We start from the raw sequence: 16,577 nt of genomic DNA on the forward strand, positions 1-16,577 counted from the left end.
TGAAGGTGTGTGATGGCTGGACTATGGAGAGATCATGAGTTTGCTAAGGAAACTATCAAGACTCCTTCTTTGGAGTTTTCTTTCAGTTATTAAATTGATAGAGATTGTTTTAGTAGTTTCCCTTTGTCTATGTTAAGTTTATTCCGCATTGTAGTTGAGTTATTTCCTATTGTTGGAGTTCTTTTGTTTACTATTGCTAGGATAGTTTATTTTTAGTTATATATAAACTGCGTGGTGATGTTATTGCTTTGTATATGTATGTACTTATGATTATTGTCACCGGTACAGGGGAGACTCTGCCGAAATTTTTCGGTAGGGATTGCTCGTAGTTAAGTAGCGTACCGGTTAAGTAGAGTTAGTAGTTAAGTAACGGTCATCCTTAGAGTGTAGTAGCAGTAAGAAGGGTGGTCGTTACAAACAACCTGGTCCCTGAAAAGATAGTGTCCACGGGGGTGAGTTGAACAACTCAGCAGATACCAGTTGACATGTATAGTACGCTATAACATACAGTAATAACTATGGAGTACAGTCTCCTGGACAAAAGCTGGAAATGCACAATAGAAAAGGCTGAAGAGAACTGTACTCACCAGGGCCTCCTATCAGAATAATCAGGTCGTCAGACCGAGAGTATCATAAATTCTGTATGCATGTCAAACATATGCATCCATCCAAATGCAGCATATAAATGCAACAAACACAATCAGTAAATGCATAAACGCATATGATGTCAATGACATGGTCACCCCTGACGCCAGTCAGCCATCTCACACACAATGGTGAGACCGAGTGGGTAGGGTTGTGACAACCGTGCACTTTGATGTCACTGCTCCTGATGAGTGACTGAGTAGACGGGATGTTGTCGGAGTACACCTATCCTCCTACCCCAAATCATAAATGGGGGAGCTCGATGTTCTCATCTCCCGGTACACGATGATGCGGAGGAAATCTCTGCCGGCTACCACGCTGCGTCACACTACCCATGAGCGGACCAACGGAGCCAAACAGAGTCCAACCACCTGCCAGCTACCACGCTGCTACACTAAACCAACGGAGCCAAATAGAGAAGAACTGTCTGCCGGCTACCACGCTGAGTCACCAGACCAACGGAGACAAACAGCAAAACTATGACACACTTGTCTGATATACCACTAACCCATGAGTGGTGGTGTGTACGGATACATGTAACTGGCGATGTGCTCGACAATAATGGAGCAGACTATCGTGCAGCATGCAATCATGCGAGATGATGCATGACACTAAGCATGAAAATAACCTGATCAGTGTAACAATATCCATATATATAAAATATGTACCGTAGTATCGATGGTCAAATCTGAAGACCTAAGGTACACAGGTCAGGTAGGGTATAAAAAACCTAGGTCCTGAGCATAATGAGGCATGGTATGTCACTACCATATAAGCATACATAAAATCATGTGGGTACTAACAATAAATGCATAACAGGTGAGCAACCAAGCATGTAACAGGTATCCAGTAGTGACATATCGAAACAAGAACGAACATAATTATTACTAAAGGCTATAACCTACTAAACATATCAACATGACATTATCAAAGATAAGTCAAGGTACCCGTCTCAATTAGCAGGTCCAATCCAGTCAAATCCAACGTCGAGATGCCCGTCTCGTGTCAAAGTCCTGTAGTACATGGTATCCAGATTTAGCTAATTACATATAAATAAATTAGCTAAATCAAATCCTCGAGGAGCTAACATAAATCCAGATCCAATTATAAACTCTAATTGGATCATTTAACTCCTCAATCGACTTTAACTAATCCATACAAATTAGAACTTGCAATAAACATAATCCATCACAACAACTTAATCTAAACCAATTCATAAGAACTCACCCAAATCCAGGATGGTTGTTGATGGCTCACGGTCAAAGGGTTTCCCTGCCCAAAACAGAATGACCGATGCTGTGGATCGCCAGTGAACAATGTTGGCCAAGCTACAAAGGCTGGTAGACAAACAACCACAACCTTCCACTATAAATTAACTCGCATCACTACCAAATCTGATATCATACTTCTTACCTCAATTTACCAGAGATCTAGCTATTGAAAAATCTGTGGCTGGAGTTATGGATTGTCCGCGCACAATGCCGACTAAAACAGGGTAAAAGGATGCTGCCCTCCACATCAAATGTTCCCTAACTCAACACATTACATTTAAATTTCAATTTCCTCATGATAATCATAACCAGTTAATGATACCATTCAAAACCATCAACAAACTGCAAACTGATCTCTAGCTTACCTTATTATGGTTGCTCCATGTTGACACACGGCAAGGAAATGCAGCCGCTGGAAGTTGTTGTAGGAGCAACGATGAAGCCACTGCTGCTGAAAATTGGATTTCCAAATCCAGTTCTCCAATTCAACCCCTTCCTTCTTCTTTATCGACGAATCCCTTTTAATGCCAACATCATCAGTTAGCCAAAGTATCCCTAAACTGCATCACTGATCCACAACGAGGCTTACCTCAGTGTTGGCTGCTCATGACAGAGAGGGTAGTGTCATCTGTAGACCGGCTGGATCAGCAGTGGGTGTATTTAAGGTGCCCCTTAGATGGTGCTCAGCGGTGATCAGGCAATGGTGGCGCTGGGTCAGACCTAGTGGCCGGCAACGGTGCTAGGGCACCGAGTCGAGAAGAAAAATCAAGAGAAGAGGAGAATCGGACATTGCGTTAGGGCACAGCGATGGGGGCAACCGACATTGCTTCGTGCAGTGGTGGCGCGCTGTAGATCTAGGGCATAGCGGCGTGAAGAAAGAGGACACAGATCGGCGTGTCACGAGCTTCGGGAAGAGAGGGAGTCGGTCAGCTCTTGCTCAAGCGCCGATAAGGAAGAAGAGAGGGGATGCATCGAGGAGAAGCGGCTGTCCGGGACCTAGGGCACGGGCACGGTAAGGAAGAGAGAAGAGATGGCCGGTGATGTCGTCGGGTGGAGGAGCAGATGGACTTCGGCCGAAGGAAGGAGGAAGAGAAGTGAAAGAAGGAACCGTCTCGGGGTGGTTAGGGCACGGGTTCGGCGGCACTTGGCAGGGCACAGCGTCGAAGAGGAAGGGGAGAGGGACACGACACAATAACGGGAGAAAAAGAATAAGAAAAAGGAAATAGGAAAAGAAAAATAAACTTTTCCTCACGGGGTAGCCTAAACGGGCTTTCCCGAGGCCCAGTTTTATCCCCGTGAACTCGTCCATACGGTCTCCGAAAAATTCCAGAAAAATTTCCAAAAATTTCGGAAAATTCCCTTATCATTATTCGTCATTTTTCGATATTTTACAATGTTAGGATTAGAGAAGAAACTTAGTTGTTTCAAAAAGATTTCCAATGCAAATATGAAAGTTAAAATATTTCTACTTTGTTAAGATTAAGAATAAGTGCAAAATAAAAAAACATAAATAATAAACATAAAATATTTTATCATGTACCAAAATCCTAATGTTAATCTTAGGAAAATCATTATACCTATGGGGGTCTATCTTCATCACCGTGTCACTAACCAATTGGATCAATGATTCTTAAATAATAATAAATGAATATCTTATCATAACTTTTAAAGTGTGTTTCCTTAAAGTTATCATATATAATCTTAATTGGTTAAGTGATCATTATGCAATCACATAATCAAAATTATGGAGAATAAAATATAACCTAATTTATTTGATTCAACCTAAATATTGTAATAAAAATTTATTTATTTGAAAATTTTAATATATAATTTAGTTTAATATTTTATTATATTACCCTCCATTATAAAATCAACAGTAACTTTAGGTGTTTTATTTTTTAAACTTATTTTTTTTTTAACATTTGTTTTTTAACTTTATGTTAATTTTTTTTAACTATACATTTTTTTAAATTTTTTTATGTATATTTTTTACTTACCTAATAAAAAATACAACTTTATTTTTTAAATAAAATATCACATATTTTTAATTTTATTTCATTTTTATAATTTGAAATAAATTACTTATGCAATTGGTTAATCAGCATTGATGTTATCACCCAGATATTCAACCATAACTATAATGTATGATTAATCGTTTGATTTGATATGTCAGTATGTATACGTATGTATTAGGTATATAGGAACATCTTTTCTGTAATTTTGATAGACGGATTCCAACTACCAACGAAACGTAGTCAACTTCATTCGTTAGAACAGCTTCCATTGAGTCTCTGCACCTATCCTTTTTTTTATTCTAGTTTGATAAAACTAAGGATTTGACTCAGGATTGCCCATTTTAAATTCCAAGGTTTCTCTGAATTTGGAAGTTACAACTTAGTAGGTTTCCTTACTAAGGCTTAATCCAATCAAGTCCGTAATGTATTTGTATCTCAATTTCTATGAGACTGTACCGATTATTCGAGAGACAATAAATTTAGTTTCATTTATTTGGTTTTCTTAGATTATATTAAATTTTTAAAAATATAAGAATGTGAGTAAAATGATTAAATAAAACCAATCCTGTGATATATAAAAAATAATAATTATTATTATTAATAAAATTAGGATTAAAATAAACAAAATAATTTATTTTAATAATTAGGCAGGGGCTGCGCGAACGCATACCCCCACTACAACAAATTATGACGTCTACTCTCCCAACTTGGGGAGATGGTAGACCAATACCCCTCCAAAGTGCAATGGAGGTCATTGGGCTAGGTCATAGGCCATCTTGATCACCCAAAGACCCCGTCCAGGTAAGTATGGAGCAAAGGCTCATGTCCATATGCTTTAATAGCAGTTTTCACATTTTGCTTCTTGTTATTTTAATAATATGGGATTAATTATAATCTAAAACTTCATTATATTATGTTAGGATTAGAGAAGCAACTTACTTGTTTCAAAAAGATTTCCGATGCAAATATGAAAGTTACAATATTTCTACTTTGTTAAGATTAAGAATAAGTCGCAAAATAAAAATAAACATAAATAATAAACATAAAATATTTTATCATTAATCAAAATCCTAATGTTAATCTTAGAAAAATCATTATACCTAAGGGGGTCTATCTTCATCACCGTATCACTAACTAATTGGATCAATGATTCTTAAATAATCGAATGAATAAATGAATATCTTATCATAACTTTTAAAATGTGTTTAGTTCAAGTTATCATATATAATCTTAATTGGTTAAGTGATCATTATGTAATCACATAATCAAAATTATGGGGAATAAAATATAACTTAATTTATTTAGTTCAACCTAAATAATGTAATAAAAATTTATTTATTTAAAAATTTTAATATATAATTTAGTTTAATATTTTATTATATTACCCTCCATTATAAAATCAACATTGATATTATCACCCAAATATATTTACTGGTCGGTGGAAAATTTCACTTCTGACAATAAATTTAGTTTCATTTATTTGGTTTTCTTAGATTATATTAATTTTTTAAAAATATAAGAATGTGTGTAAAATGATTAAATAAAACCAATCATGTGATATATAAAAAATAATTATTATTAATAAAATTAGGATTAAAATAAACAAAATAATTTATTTTAAGAATTAGGCAGGGGCAGCGCGAACGCGTACCCCCACTACAACAAATTATGACGTCCACTCTCCCAACTTGGGGAGATGGTAGACCAATACCCCTCCAAAGTGCAATGGAGGTCATTAGGCAAGGTCATAGACAATCTTGATCACCCATAGACCCCGTCCAGGTAAGTATGGAGCAAAGGCTCATGTCCATATGCTTTAATAGCAGTTTTCACATTTTGCTTCTTGTTATTTTAATAATATGGGACTAATTATAATCTAAAACTTCATTATGCAAGAATTAGAGAAGCAACTTAGTTGTTTCAAAAAGATTTCCAATGCAAATATGAAAGTTAAAATATTTCTACTTTGTTAAGATTAAGAATAAGTGCAAAATAAAAAAACATAGATAATAAACATAAAATATTTTATCATGTACCAAAATCCTATTGTTAATCTTAGGAAAATCATTATACCTAAGCGGGTCTATCTTCATCACCGTGTCACTAACTAATTGGATCAATGATTCTTAAATAATAATAAATGAATATCTTATCATAACTTTTAAAGTGTGTTTCGTTCAAGTTATCATATATAATCTTAATTGGTTAAGTTATCATTATGTAATCAAATAATCAAAATTATGGGGAATAAAATATAACCTAATTTATTTGGTTCAACCTAAATAATGTAATAAAAATTTATTTATTTGAAAATTATAATATATAATTTAGTTTAATATTTTATTATATTACCCTCCATTATAAAATCAATAGTAACTTTAGGTGTTTTGTTTTTTAAACATAATTTTTTTAATATTTGTTTTTTAACTTTATGTTAATTTTTTTAACTATACCTTTTTTTAAAAAAAATTTAAGTATATTTTTTACTTACCTAATAAAAAATACAACTTTATTTTTTAAATAAAATATCACATATTTTTAATTTTATTTCATTTTTATAATTTGAAATAAATAACTTAGGAAAATTTTTATTAGAATGTACTGATTACTTCGATAGATAGTTAATAACGATAAAAAGGATTATCATTTTTTTAATTGACTAAGTTGAAATGTTTATAGTATTAATTTTTGACAATAAATTTAGTTTCATTTATTTGGTTTTCTTAGATTATATTAATTTTTAAAAAATATAAGAATGTATGTAAAATGATTAAATAAAATCAATCATGTGATATATAAAAAATAATAATTATTATTATTAATAAAATTAGTATTAAAACAAACAAAATAATTTATTTTAAGAATTAGGCAGGGGTCGCGCGAACGCGTACCCCCACTACAACAAATTATGACGTCCACTCTCCCAACTTGGGGAGATGGTAGACCAATACCCCTCCAAAGTGCAATGGAGGTCATTGGGCTAGGTCATAGGCCATCTTGATCACCCATAGACCCCGTCCAGGTAAGTATGGAGTAAAGGATCGTGTCCATATGCTTTAATAACAGTTTTCACATTTTGCTTCTTGTTATTTAAATAATATGGGACTAATTATAATCTAAAACTTTATTATGTTAGGATTAGAGAAGCAACTTACTTGTTTCAAAAAGATTTCCGATGCAAATATGAAAGTTACAATATTTCTACTTTGTTAAGATTAAGAATAAGTCGCAAAATAAAAAAACATAAATAATAAACATAAAATATTTTATCATTTATCAAAATCCTAATGTTAATCTTAGAAAAATCATTATGCCTAAGGGGGTCTATCTTCATCACCGTATCACTAACTAATTGGATCAATGATTCTTAAATAATCGAATGAATAAATGAATATCTTATCATAACTTTTAAAATGTGTTTAGTTCAAGTTATCATATATAATCTTAATTGGTTAAGTGATCATTATGTAATCACATAATCAAAATCATGGGGAATAAAATATAACTTAATTTATTTATTTCAACCTAAATAATGTAATAAAAATTGATTTATTTGAAAATTTTAATATATAATTTAGTTTAATATTTTATTATATTACCCTCCATTATAAAATCAACATTGATATTATCACCCAGATATATTTACTGGGGTCGGTGGAAAATTTCACTTCTGACAATAAATTTAGTTTCATTTATTTGGTTTTCTTAGATTATATTAATTTTTTAAAAATATAAGAATGTGTGTAAAATGATTAAATAAAACCAATCGTGATATATAAAAAATAATTATTATTATTATTAATAAAATTAGGATTAAAATATACAAAATAATTTATTTTAAGAATTAGGCAGGGGTCGCGCAAACGCGTACCCCCACTATAACAAATTATGACGTCCACTCTCCCAACTTGGGGAGATTGTGAGATCTCAGAAAAATTTAAATAAATAAGGTTATTTGGGAAATAGCCTTATAGAATTTTTCCGGAATTTTTAGAAATTTTCTGGGGATTTTTCGGAGCTCGTACGACGAGTTTTGAGGAGATCAATTCCGGGTACGGATAAGGCCTATTTGGGATACCCATTTAAGTGAGGAAATGTTTTTAATTATAAATCATTTTCTTTTCTTTAAATTCCCTTCCCAAGTGCCGTTTCCCCCAAACCCGACGCCGATCACCCGAGTCTTCCTCCTCTCCTTACTTCCCCGATCTCCCTTCCGTCTCTGTGCTCTCCCTCTCTCGCGGATCACTCGGCGCCGAGGCCGAAGGAGACTCATCATCGGAGCTCGACGGTGCCAAGGAGTTGGATCCGATCGGGGGTCCTGATCCGGTGAGTTCTGCGGCTGAGCGTCAACGGCGAGGTGGCTAGGGCACGGTGAGGAGCAAGATTCGCCGACACCCAACCGATCGACCTCCGTTCTTCTCTCCTCGCGCTGCTCATAGTGCGATCCACCTCTTCAATGGCCGGATCTGGATCGAGCCGTGCCACCCGACCGCCGGCGTGAAAGGGGCGATTAGGGCTTCAAAGGTAAGCAATCGAACCTTCTGTTGCGTTCTTGTTTCAATCCATGCCTTAGATCCATCGCCGGAGCTTTGCCCTTTGGATCTTTTGGTGCTAGATGATTTTGATCCTCTTCTTTGTGGCTGATTTAGATCACGGGATTGATTTCCAGGTGAGGTTTGGTGATCAGTGAAGTGAGGGTCTGTTGCTGTGAGGCTGGAATTGTGATCATTGCGGTGAAATTGAGGGCTGTGGATCAATAGGTGTGGCTAGGTTTCTTGTTCTTGATTCCAGAAATTGCTTGGTCTCGGCAGCAACAATCCTCTTATCCCAATAGCCACAGTAGCTGTGGAATTGAGGTATGGTTTTTGATCTTGCTGTAGGTTAGTTAATTTAGGTTTATGATATGAATTAGGAGTATTTGGATTACTAGTTGTTGAATTCTAGATGATCTTGTTCTAGATTGGAATTAGGGTTTTACTTAGTGGTTTATATGTAGGGATTTTGAGTACATGAGGTATTGAAATTGGAGATTAGTTTGATGATCTCGTGCTAGATGAATTTGATTCATGTATTGGATAAGGAATGCATTGGATTAATCCATGATTAATTAATACATATGTGTAGATTTAATTGTGTAGAAGAAATCTAATGAAATGGTTAGGGTTAGGGTAGTTAACCCTAATCAACCGTTGGATTTCTAATCTAATTGGTGATTAGGGATTAGGTAACTAACCCTAATCGACCATTAGATTTAAATTGGTAAGTTGAGATTGTGGATTAGGGTTTTACCCTATTTTAGTGTTAGGGATTTTATTTAGCTATTCATATGGATTTAGCTAAATAAAATATATATGTTGTTTGACGCAGGATTCTGATTCGAGACAGACGTCTCGACGTTGACTTCGGATTTGGATTGTACCTTCTATTTGAGGCGGGTACCCTTTGACTTATCTTTTGATAATGTCTTATGATATGTGTAGCTTATATATATTTACTAGTGGTAGATAGTAGATCATTTCTTCCCTGGTTTTAGCTAGTTGATACCTATCACATGTTTCATCTGCTAGTTGCTTTACTTCAGGATTGGGTATTATATCTCTTGCCATGTGTATATATGATCATAGAGATGCATATCTATAGTGCTCTACTCTACTGGATTAGTTGCTTTACATGTGTGATACATGCTCTTGGATTCATGATACTTACATCATTGTTATATGTGATGTCTTTGGATTTATGCTGTTTATTATCATCGTTATATATGTGTTTGTCTGTTTGGCATCTACACATATGGAGGATATGTTCAGGTATGATATATTGTAGCCGCATACACCATATCGCATGATTGCATGCTGGGCGATTGACGACTCCATTATTGTTGAGCTCGTCGGCCGGCTACGTGACCACTACATGGGTAGTGGCACAGCACACAGGGTGTGTAGGTTGCCCGGTGGTGCTCCGCTGGAGGCTCCACTCATGGGTAGTGTGATAGGCAGCGTGGTAGCACACCGGGGTCCCTCCCCGTCATTGTGTACCGGGAGATGAGAGCATGGCGCTCCCTCCTATAGTGAGGTTGGAGGATAGGTGTACTCCGGTGCATCCCGTCCACTCGGTCACTCTTCAGGGGTAGTGACGGCAGAGTGCACGGTGTCACAGCCCTACCCACGCGGTCTCACCATTGTGTGTGAGATTCTGACTGGCGTCAGGGGTGACCATGTCATTTGCATCATATGCACAGATTGCATTAATTATGATTGATGCATTTTGGTGATTGCATATGATTGACATGCATACAGGTTATATGCTTTTGCTCTGACTATCTTTATCTGTGTATGTTTACAGTCAGTTGCACAAGCCTCGCAGGTGAGTACAGTTTATTTCAGTTATGCCTCTTCTTATTATTCTTGCTATAGACTGTACTACATGCCTATTGTTGGTTACTGCATTTTATTCAGTTATGCATATGTGTTATACTGATAGGAGACTGTACTATAGGCTTTATGGTTTAGGAGGCTGTACCTTAGGATATTACTGGTAGTTATATATTGCTGTACATGTCTATTGGATTACCTGCTGAGTTCATTGAACTCACCCCGTTTTTATTACCATTTCAGGTTGAGGCCGTCGGGGAGATTCCAGTCGCTAGCCCCATTATCGCGAGGATTTTCTTTGTCGGATTATATTTTGCTTTTGCACCTTATATACTTGTATTGTGAGTTTGTATTGTGGACTTTACATTGAACATTCGGGTTTGCTACTTTTGTTTTCCGCTGCGGTTGTATTTTCATTACTTCGTGGATTTGTTTTCTTCGTTGTAGTGGAGTAGGCTGTTTACATATATCTTCGGGGTTCTATATCGTCTTTCCATATTAGACTGCGTGGATTGATCATATATTATATCTGTGTGGAATGTTGATATAAACTGCGTGGTTTGTTTCTTAATTGTATTGTATTATTCCGGCCATGTGTAGCCGAGGTATAGAGATATATGTATTCTGAGTTTCATATTGTCCGCCGTACAGGGGAGATGCTGCCGAAATTTCTTCGGACAGGGACTACCTGGGGCGTGACAGAGATGGTAGACTAATACCCCTCCAAAGTGTAATGGAGGTCATTGGGCTAGGTCATAGGCTATCTTGATCACCCATAGACCGCGTCCAGGTAAGTATGGAGCAAAGGCTCATGTCCATATGCTTTAATAGCAGTTTTCACATTTTACTTCTTGTTATTTTAACAATATGGGACTAATTATAATCTAAAACTTCATTATGCAAGAATTAGAGAAGCAACTTAGTTGTTTCAAAAAGATTTCCAATGCAAATATGAAAGTTAAAATATTTCTACTTTGTTAAGATTAAGAATAAGTGCAAAATAAAAAAACATAGATAATAAACATAAATTATTTTATCATGTAACAAAATCCTATTGTTAATCTTAGGAAAATCATTATACCTAAGGGGGTCTATCTTCATCACCGTGTCACTAACTAATTGGATCAATGATTCTTAAATAATAATAAATGAATATCTTATCATAACTTTTAAAGTGTATTTCGTTCAAATTATCATATATAATCTTAATTGGTTATGTTATCATTATGTAATCAAATAATCAAAATTATGGGGAATAAAATATAACCTAATTTATTTGGTTCAACCTAAATAATGTAATAAAAATTTATTTATTTGAAAATTATAATATATAATTTAGTTTTATATTTTATTATATTACCCTCCATTATAAAATCAATAGTAACTTTAGGTGTTTTGTTTTTTAAACATAATTTTTTTAATATTTGTTTTTTAACTTTATGTTAATTTTTTTAACTATACATTTTTTTAAAAAAAAATTAAGTATATTTTTTACTTACCTAATAAAAAATACAACTTTATTATTTAAATAAAATATCACATATTTTTAATTTTATTTCATTTTTATAATTTGAAATAAATAACTTAGGAAAATTTTTATGAGAATGTACTGATTACTTCGATTGATAGTTAATAACGATAAAAAGGATTATCATTTTTTTAATTGACTAAGTTGAAATGTTTATAGTATTAATTTTTGACAATAAATTTAGTTTCATTTATTTGGTTTTCTTAGATTATATTAATTTTTAAAAAATATAAGAATGTATGTAAAATGATTAAATAAAATCAATCATGTGATATATAAAAAATTATTATTATTATTATTAATAAAATTAGTATTAAAACAAACAAAATAATTTATTTTAAGAATTAGGCAGGGGTCGCGCGAACGCGTACCCCCACTACAACAAATTATGAAGTACACTCTCCTAACTTGGGGAGATGGTAGACCAATACCCCTCCAAAGTGCAATGGAGGTCATTGGGCTAGGTCATAGGCCATCTTGATCACCCATAGACCCCGTCCAGGTAAGTATGGAGCAAAGGATCGTGTCCATATGCTTTAATAACAGTTTTCACATTTTGCTTCTTGTTATTTAAATAATATGGGACTAATTATAATCTAAAACTTTATTATGTTAGGATAAGAGAAGCAACTTAGTTGATTCAAAAAGATTTCCAATGCAAATATGAAAGTTAAAATATTTCTACTTTGTTAAGATTAAGAATAAGTGCAAAATAAATGTCATGCCCTGGGGAAGTCTCTATCCGAAGAAATTGCGGCAGCACCTCCCTGTACGGGTGATAATCTGAAGCATTTTTACAGACATAATATACATCAGCCACAGGTAGCTAGAATATACACACAACTACGCAGTTATATGTAAAGCAGCCCACTCGGCTGTACCAAAACCAACACAGCAGAAAAAAACATAAATACAAGCCCATACAAAACAAACCAAAACAAAACACTGCTAGCCGGCTAGGCTTACACCACACAACAACATAACACTCCGGAAACAAAACCGGAACACAAAGCCAAATACACACATTCATCTACTAAAATACAAATAAACAAAAACGGAGACAGGTCTTCTGATGTGACGTGGGGACCGGCAGATAGGATACTCCAAGCAACTCCATAAACAACCTGGTACTTGAAAAACATAGTGTCCACGGGGGTGAGTTCAACAACTCAGCGAATACCAATAGACATGCTTAGTAAGATATATCTAATAGCAATAAACATGGAATACAGCTTCCTAATCATATATAGGAAAAATGCAAAACTGAAAGGTAACTGAGGAAGCTGTACTCACCAAGAACTCCTATCCAGAACAAAAGGATCGTCAAAACGAGAGTGTCATAAATCCTGTATGCATGTCAAACATATGCATCCAACTAAATGCAGCAAATAAATGCAGCAAGCACAAGCAATAAATTCATTAATGCGTATGATGCCAATGACATGGTCACCCCTGACGCCAGTCAGCCATCTCACACACAATGGTGAGACAGAGTGGGTAGGGTTGTGACAACCGTGCACTCTGACGTCACTACTCCTGATGAGTGACCGAGTGGACAGGATGCTGTCGGAGTACACACATACTCCTACCCCAAATCATAAATGGGGGAGCGCAATGCTCTCATCTCCCGGTACACCATGACGGGGAGGGATCCCTGACGTGCTACCACGCTGTGTCACACTACCCATGAGGGGACCAACGGAGCACCGAACAGAGCAAAACTGACGTGTACCACGCTGAGTCACGCTACCCATGAGCGGACCAACGGAGCACCGACAGTGATGTAACTAGCGATGTGCTCAACAATAATGGAGCAGACTATCGCACAACATACAATCATACGAATGGTGCATGATACTAAGCATGACAATATCCTGAACCAAATCCATATATATATAAAAATGTGTACCCTAGTACCAGTAAGTCAAATCCACAGATCTAGGGTATACAGGTCCTCTATGGTATAACCACCTAGGTCTTGAACATATTCACCTCCATAAAATATGTACCAACAATATACATGGATCAAAGCAAAAGGGTCTAGGTACACAGATCAGACATGATATAAAAATATAGGTACACATGCCAGATAATAAAAATCCAAAATCTAGTCCTAAACTCAGTAAAGCATGGTATGTCACTTACTCTAGGAACTAAGGTACTCATGGTAATAATCACAAGGTATAAACATGGATACATAACAAGCGACAAAACAGAACATGCTATGGGTATCAAACCGTGACATACCAAAGACAAACATGATCATTGCTTGTAGCTATAAAATACTATGCATATCCAATTGACAATATCATAAAAGATAAGTCAAGAGGTACCCGCCTCCATTAGGAAGGTCCAATCCAGTCCAAATCCGACGTCGAGATGCTCGTCTCGTGTCAAAGTCTTGTGATCACACAATATATTTAGCTAATTATATAGATAACAAATAGCCAGATAAACTCCCCAATTTAATTAGGGAAAACTCTAATCGATCCATCATTAATTAATCCTAATTATTGATTAACTTATATTAATCCCCTTAATCAATTATCCAATCATATCCAACATTTTTCAATAACTCCAATAATCCTCAATCTACACAATCATTCTCTTTCGTTGATCAACTTACGATTAGCAATATGATCATTGTTGGTGCAATATCCTTTAGGTCAAGGTTGACTGAGTTGACCAAGCTTGGGTCTTGGTCATAGTTTCTATGTTTGACAATACATGTAGACACATGGACAATGCAGGTGCAGTTGTTCATGTGGGGAGATTCTGATCAGGGATTGATCAGTGTGATTGAAGGAGAGTCAAGTAGGTCAAGAGTGACCGGATACCTGACTAGGAAGTCCTAACTGGTATGTTAGGCAGCAGAATTGAAAGTCCTGGTGAGTGAAGCCAGGCAGAAGGAAAGCCCTAGTGAGTGAAGCTAGGCAGGTGAAAGTCCTGGTGAGTGAAGCCAGGTGAAAGTCCTAGTGAGTGAAGCTAGGCAGATTGAAAATCCTGGTGAGTGAAGCCAGGTGAAAGTCCTAGTGAGTGAAGCTAGGCAGATTGGAAATCCTGGTAAGTGAAGCCAGGTGAAAGTCCTAGTGAGTGAAGCTAGGCAGAAGGAAATCCTGGTGAGTGAAGCCAGGTGAAAGTCCTGGTGAGTGAAGCCAGGCAAGGGAAAATCCAGATGGATCAAGGATGATCAGACATCTGGTGGAAGTCCAAGTAGGACAAGAGAGTGACCGGATACTTGGCATGACGAGTAAAGTCCAAGTGGGTCAAAGGGATTGACCAGACACTTAGTGGGAAGTCCTAGCAGGTCAAAGGAGTGACCAGATGCTAGGCATGATGTATCAACAGGTCAAGGTTGACCGGATGTTGGCTTGAGAGGCTTGGGACTTGGTTTTGGGCAAAAACCAAGTGCTGGATCGATCAGTGGATCGATCCAGGCCTTTCCTAGCGAACAGAGAGCCTCTGGATCGATTCGTGGATCGATCCAGATGTCCAAATCGATCAGTGGATCGATTGGGATGCGGCTGCTTTGCGCGATAAGCGCTGGATCGATCCGTGGATCGATCCAGGCATTTTTCCAGGGCACAGGGGCGCTCTGGATCGATCCGTGGATCGATCCAAAGCCTCCCCGATCAATTGGGAATATTCGAATCGATCGGGATCCGACCGTTGCGTCGTATTTGAGCTGCAGGCGTGCGTTGGCTGCAGCATCTCTTCACCGATTTACTCCAGATCTCTCGCCAGCTTCTCCACAGCATTTGCAAAGCTCAGATCGCCAGTTCTTGAAGGATCTTGGAAGGTTTCCAAGTCAAGAGGCGGATCAAAGTCAAGAAGAGAAGCTAGGGTTAGGGTTTGTACTCATTGTAAGCTTGTAAGCTTGTATTTCTTGTATCCTTTCCCTCTCTTCGTGTACTGAGTCTTGTAGGGCTTCTCCGCCCTTGGTAGTTACCATAAAGGAGAGTTTTATTAGTGGAGGGTGTGTGCGTAGGTGTGGATCCTTGGACTAGTCACCTCTCTTGAGGTGGATACCAAGTAAACCAACCTTGTTAGCGTTGTGTGATTTGTTTCTTTGTATTTCCGCTGCACATCTTTGAAGGAACAAGCAACGCCGAGCACCGAGCGAACGCGACGAGCTATTCCCCCCCCCCCCCCCCCCCCTCTAGCTACTTTTGGTCCTAACATCTCTAATAATCCAAGGATTAAATCTAATCCAACATGAATCAACTGTAGTTAATTCATCTCAATAAGAATTTACTAAACTTAATCCATAAATCATCACAACTACAATAGATTAAGCATTCCATAATCACATTAGGTTAGGTTAAACATGAATCCATCATAACTCACCCAAATCTCATATGCTCTCATGTTGATTCACCACTGAAAAATATGTTCGCTGCCAAGGATTGTGGTCGGAACAAGATAGAGTTGTTTATTTCCAATTCAAATGCCCTACACAACAATCATCATAACCACATCCAAGCGTTAAACCCAATTCAGCACCCTAATATGGAATCAAGCTTAAACTGAACTATAACATGTATACCTCATCAACCACAACTGATTCGTGGAGCCAAAGCTCAACCTGGTTACTGCATCGCAATCCCTAAACAAGAAAAAGATCAATAATGAAAGCCCCAACTAAACAGAGATCGGTTGGAGAGATCAAATAGAGATCTCTCATATCCACGGTCAAATCCAATCAAGAAGAAAGATGTCGCAATGAACCAAAACTAGGGCTCGCACC

General features: G+C 36.6%; 4 non-coding genes and 1 pseudogene across 4 annotated transcripts; all 5 read right to left on the minus strand.

Annotated features, from left to right (window-relative positions):
* Window positions 1-4,578: 4,578 nt before the first annotated feature.
* LOC122013006 lies at window positions 4,579-4,740 on the minus strand. Its single transcript, XR_006120394.1, has one exon. It is a non-coding gene; the product is annotated as a U1 spliceosomal RNA (small nuclear RNA).
* Window positions 4,741-5,559: 819 nt separating this feature from the next.
* LOC122013011 lies at window positions 5,560-5,721 on the minus strand. The gene has a single exon (XR_006120400.1). It is a non-coding gene; the product is annotated as a U1 spliceosomal RNA (small nuclear RNA).
* Window positions 5,722-6,799: 1,078 nt separating this feature from the next.
* Window positions 6,800-6,961, minus strand: LOC122013000. The gene has a single exon (XR_006120389.1). It is a non-coding gene; the product is annotated as a U1 spliceosomal RNA (small nuclear RNA).
* A 4,002-nt stretch (window positions 6,962-10,963) lies between these two features.
* Window positions 10,964-11,100, minus strand: LOC122013033 (annotated as a pseudogene).
* Window positions 11,101-12,178: 1,078 nt separating this feature from the next.
* On the minus strand, window positions 12,179-12,340 carry LOC122013015. The gene has a single exon (XR_006120403.1). It is a non-coding gene; the product is annotated as a U1 spliceosomal RNA (small nuclear RNA).
* Window positions 12,341-16,577: the final 4,237 nt, after the last annotated feature.

The sequence above is a fragment of the Zingiber officinale genome, chromosome 8A, assembly GCF_018446385.1.
Source record: "Zingiber officinale cultivar Zhangliang chromosome 8A, Zo_v1.1, whole genome shotgun sequence".
Taxonomy (NCBI): domain Eukaryota; kingdom Viridiplantae; phylum Streptophyta; class Magnoliopsida; order Zingiberales; family Zingiberaceae; genus Zingiber; species Zingiber officinale.